Below are 6,334 nucleotides of genomic sequence, written 5' to 3'. Positions count from 1 at the left end.
GATTGTCCCCGGGTTCCAATCATGTGTCATGACTTTACAACAAGAAACTGTTGAGGGAGAGCATATATGGATGTCAACTTCTTTATAATGAGAAGCACAACGTTTCGGAGTATATGCTTACTCCTACATAAGGTGAATGAATGCCACGAGGCAGAGAGGATATATATGTACACATAAAGACAACAACATTAATAAGATAACAAAAGGTGGAAAATAACAAAGGGTAGAAACTAACAAGGGAAGCCAACAGATGATAGCCGCTGATAGGTGATAAGAAATAGACAATGAAAGCCAACACGTTACAGTCATCAGCGCTGATGGAAGCCAGTTGCGTTATCATAGATACGTAATAGAAACAAATACTGCGTTAGGAGTGAGCGAGTTGGTTATAACGCCGCTTTGAACAGTATTCTCGTTACATCACTTCCACAGTAGTGTGACAGGTTACTGTGGGAGGAAAGCCCGAAGTGATGCAGGTCTCAGACGTTTACCACTTCGGTGAAACACACGAGCACGGGTATGGTGCTGACAAACCTAAAAACATAATCTGGGCGAACCGGAATTAGAACCCACAATCACAGGTTTCTTGTGTGCCCAAGGGACGCAACTCTACACCGCTAACTACGGTGCCTTGGACGACTGGGCCACCCGTACCCCCCATCAATACCTGAACATGAATACACCAGCACCATCGAAGCACGCATCTGGTAGAGACAGTCATTCATTATACATCCATTAGACAATGATTTCAACATAACATTAGTTAATAGAAAATTGGATGGCAATGCAATTCAATATTTGTGAATATACAGTACGGTTATAACGAACTCAAAGGGACTACTAATTTTAGTTCGTTATAACCGCAGTTCGTTATAAGCATATATACAACATAACTACAGCAAATAGCAAAAAAGTAAGTTCGTTATATCCGTCAGTACGTTTTAAGCGTGTTCGTAATAACCGTAGTTTACTGTACAACGTCAACAATTTTCGACCAAAAGACATTGAAACTGGTGGTGTGGTGAGTACTGGATGCAGTGAAGGCTTTTCAATCCTTATGGATCTAATTGAATTCTTCGCTTCCACAATGTTGCATTGTCCGTTATGATACAGCTATATGAAAAATACAAATACACTATGATGGCTTCGGCTTCCATATCTGTGTTCGTGAATTACGGACGATAGAAAGAGATTTTATAAACAATGAATATACGCAATGTAGGCGCAAATTAAGTTGGTTGTATCCTGATCCGCTGATCTCGAACCCACGGTGCTAGAATTCGTCCACGCCAAAGTCCTCAGCTCAGAATGGCAAATTTGTCCCCTAATCACTGAGTCACACGTACCCCCATGAACTGATTTTCCATGTATTCGTAAAACAAATAGACACGACCTGAACACATTATTAATTTGCTTGTGTCAGATAAGTGCATAGGAAATGTATTAGGGCGTTGTATGTGAGAATATTAGTTTCAGTTAACAGAATGCTGAGTGAAAGCGTGACGGTATATTTCACCAGCATTTGAGAGGATTTCTCAAGCTCAGAGATCCATCCGTTTGTGGTATGATCGAAATCATTTCGATAAGCCATGCTACAGCCATAAACAATAAGGTCATCCGTTCCACAAAAAAATGAAGAAGCTCACACAGCTGATCACAGTTAATCTAAGTTAAGTAAATATTTCCAGAAATAATAAATGATATGACTGAAAGATGTTGGTATGCTGTATTAAATACACCTTAGCATAAACAACCGTCCTCGTATTAACAAGTGGTTACTGAAAACAATTTTTTTATGGATAACATTTCTTTATTATTTAAACGAAGTTTCAGGGCTACTCCTTGCCCCGTCGCCAGGCGAATACTGAGTGAGTGAGTAAGTTTGGTTTTACGAAGCTTTCAGCAAAGTTCTAGCAATATCACGGCGGGGACACCAGAAATGGGCTTCTCACATTGTACCCATGTCGGGAATAGAACCCGGGTCCTCGGCGTGTCGAGCGAACTCTTAACCACTAGGCTACCCGATCGCCCTCAGGCGAATACTGAGTTAGGGTATTGAGTTAACTGATATTATGTGGCGATATGTTCACACAATGTAGGATTGATGTTCTCAGATGACAAAATAATGAGGAAGTCAATAATACTTCCTTTTGTGTCACACAAAATTGACACCTGTCTTCATCTTCCATATGAAAGGGAATGCTGACAGGGCGACTCACTGTCCCCTTATCTATTCCTGCTGGTTGCAGACATTTTGAGAATAATGAGCCGTACTGTTAATGCAATAAAAGGTATCAAACAAAATCATGTGGCGCTCATACACTATGCTGATGATACAAAAATATTTGTTTCTCTATGGGGGAGTCATTCTCAATTAAACAAAATGTTTACAAATTATTTGAGAACTGAGAATGATAGAAGTAAAGGCCATTATAGATTCTCTAAACGTGTCAGTTCTGAAAACAAATCTGTTATACCCTAACATCCTACCACAAAACAACATAATTTTTCAATGGAGGCATTATCAAATACTATTTACACATATATATGGGGAACATTTTATTGAAGACATATAATTAATTTATGTACTATGAGAACCTCTTTGGTGTAACCGTCAGTTAAAAAAAAAGATTTTATCATAAGGAATTGTTTTAAACATCGAATAAACACTATTAAAGATCTCTGTAATGATTATGGAATAATGCCTTTCAATGAACTTAATACAATTCGTCAATTACCGTTATACAAATTTCAAACAAGGCATGGTAACTGAGTGGGCTAACTATAAACCCGGCATTAGTCAGGACTAGTACAAGCAGCCACACACATGCATGCACGTCGCTTAAAGGGGAAGTGTACACGCAAAAAACACTTTCTTTCTTTTTCTAAACAAAACGCAATTTTAGAATTAATTAGTATCTGTGTTTGAAAATATACACTCATTTTTTTCACAGTGAAAGTAGGAAGCTCACAATAGTGTGAAAATGATATGCCGTTATGAGGCCTTCGTTTTTCGAGCTAAACAGGCCTGAGTTATCCCCCTTAGATTATGACGTAATTGGTGCCAATTCAACTGGGTCCCTGTCTATTCTCAACGCAAAAGATATCAAGTACCAGTTTGCGGTAAAACAACATGGCCTACGACACACTCCGGCGCAGTGGTGACTCAGCATAACACTATGCTGGCTGGCTTCTGAGACGCTAGAATCACACACCTAGACCTACACCACGTGAAGCGGCTCTAACAAAGCATGATGACGTCATAATGTTTATCAATTGGCACCAATGACGTCATATTGCAAGGGGCATAAGCCATGGTGTTTTTGTTGTGGAAATAGAACACTTGGTTAATGTGAAAAATATAAATCGTTTTAATGCGAAAAATATGTTGATTAATTGTGATATTTTTATATTTTTGTCTATGACACTTCTAGGTTAACACTTTTAATGTGGAAAAAGTACAAGAAAAATAGGTTCATTTCCGTGTGAACTTGCCCTTTAAATAGCGATGTACATGCACGTGTGTGGCTGCTTGTACAAGTCCGGACTAATGTGAGCATTTAATGAACAATTGGCTACATTAGCGAATTTTGTTCGTAACTTTTTGAAAGCGGATATCTACTTAATATGTCTGATTTTCAACATGTAACATTTTGCCTGCCGATCTAGTTGTACCAAAGAATAAAACACTTTGCATTAGGATTGTCGAACAGTCGATTGTTACGAGATCGTATACTGTATACTGTATACCTTATTTATGTGATTGTGAGTCTAACAATGTTGGTCTGAAATAAAATCCAAATGCAAAAATTATGACATCATCAATGAGTGATTTATTAAAAAGAAGGTTTACATGGAAAATGTGAGATAGCAATGTGCTTACACCGACAGTGATATTGTAATAGGGGTATTTACTAAGGATTGTGGATGCATGGCCCGAGGGACAAAGCTGCCGCATCGTGCTGTGCAGAGATGTGTCCTTCGCTTTTTCGCGGTTCGAATCCCAGTTACATTCTGAGTAGGACTGTAAGCCTGGGAGAACTGCTTAATTCTGTGTTTACGATAAGCGGAACATATAGATCAAATTCACCGTTTGAAAATACTATCAATGTTTAAATACTTAAAATAAATACATAAACTGTAAAACAATTACGATGGGTTTGGAACTGTTTATGGGAGGGTACTAGAATTAAACGTAGGGAGATACAAATGGTGCATTAAAACTACAATGTTTAAATGTGCATCTGAAAGCCGTCAAAAGATACACCAGGGAGGAATGTGCCTGTAACAATATGATATTGTTAGTAATTTGGGCAGTGAGTATTGATTATCTCTGCATTCAGAGACATTCCACCTAAATCACAATGACCCTTTGTTAAACTGTTTCGGTCACGTTCATCAATTATGCAAGGTGTGTGCAAAGTCTTACGCCTTGAGGTATGATAACTACCTTACCAGCAGGGAGATTACACATTCATAGACATACGCTGACCCATAAACCGTACTGTGGGTTCAGGATGTAGAGAGGAATGAATGAACAATCCAATGACATGGAGGTGATCTGTGAAGTTTGTATCCTGGATTGGATACAGTATCCTCCCTATAAAAAAATGATGCTTGTGAGCATCACAAAAGTGATAAACGACTTGTTTCTCTTTCTTCCAATCAAAACTAACACGCCGTGTGTAAAGCACACGCTCACCAGCTACCTTACAATGTAAGATGTTATCATACAGTTGATGGGAACCGAAGCAATATAGTCAGACACTTATCGTGTTAATCGTCTAAACTGGAGAACAGGTGTCTTCAAACTGGTGACGTATTCTCTCAATAAATGACTTCGGTGCATCTCCCTCTTTGTTGCCAAACAAACTGTTTACATCAGCGTTAAGCTGTTTCAACTCCTTCAACAGGAAATAGGTGAGAAAACAGAAAGAAATGCCAGGGAAAATACTGCCTGTATCACAATAAGGTAAACAGTAATAACGTTGCAAGTGCCATTTCTATCGCTATTATTGTGGAAATGGTAATTAAGCATCACCATGTAAATAGGGATTCTGTAAGGTTTTGCCTGACTTTGACCGCCGCACAATGTGATTAGCCACGCGATGCTTGGAGATCTTCGGGATATCATAGCCTCAGGACATTTTGACAAATTGATACATTGTATGTCATGTCATTGGCCAAGGCCATAGTCTTTTTAAGGCAACTAGAGACAAAGGATTTTATATTTGAAATTATCTTGCTGGATACCGGAAGTGATATCATTAAACCGGAAGTGCACATAACTTTCTTATTAATGTAGCTTCAGACATGAAAGTTTCTGTTTTGAAGTTGTCTTGCACTGAGCATTTGTTTTTCCAAAACCGGAAGTGATGTCTTTAAACCAGAGGTGTTTAGTTTAGGTTAGCAAGATGCATAGGACTAAGTTGTACTGCATTTGCTAACATGATGGATCAAAGATGAACATAGATATTGAAGGAGTCAGCTGTTACTGAGCTTCACTAAAACCATAGGTTCACTATATCCATAGCATAATCAACCCAGCAGAGTTAATCCCGTACTTTGATATGACATTTTCGAGGAGAAAACATCTGCAAAAGAGACCTCATGGGTTCCACCAAAATAATAAATGTCTGATGCAGCGTTAAAATCAGAAATACTGTTCAGAGAAGCGGTAATTCCACAACAAGATGCTTTATAACCATTGAACAGCATTAAAAGCATTATAATACTACGAAGTCATATATCCCTGAAATACGTTACCAAAACATTTAAGTTGTATCCTAGTTACAAAACTTGCAAATTAGATAACCTGAAACAGGACCTTTATTTTCATCGATTCACATGACCAGTTTATAACTAACAAGTGAATTCCATTTATTTAACCATTTTTATTAGATCCATAGGCGAATGCTACAGTATTGCACGTTACTAGTGTATTGCGTGTTACAGACTGATCATATCTAATTTGACGAATCGCAATTCACGCATTAACATCTTCTAAAGAATTAGAGTGACAACAGTGTACAGCCAAATCAAATCATGCAGATGAAGAACGTTCATTCTGTGACAAAGTTCTTCCAAATAAATCCCGATCAGCACAAACACATATGTCATCAAATTTGCAAAAACAAACAAAAACTAAATTGAATGCAGACACACATGCTTGATGTTCCGGAATTGCCCTTCTTGCATATATGGGTCCAAATCGCAAGTTGAACAATCTCACACTATCCATGTTTTTAACTGCGTGGATACTATGTTCTTTATTTTGTCCCACGTATTATGCGTAACACAACATGGGAACTTAACATTTTCAATGTATCTGTTT

This window comes from Haliotis rufescens, unplaced genomic scaffold (assembly GCF_023055435.1).
Source record: "Haliotis rufescens isolate VD_foot unplaced genomic scaffold, xgHalRufe1.0.p SCAF_9, whole genome shotgun sequence".
Classification (NCBI taxonomy): domain Eukaryota; kingdom Metazoa; phylum Mollusca; class Gastropoda; order Lepetellida; family Haliotidae; genus Haliotis; species Haliotis rufescens.
This window is presented reverse-complemented; position numbering follows the sequence as displayed.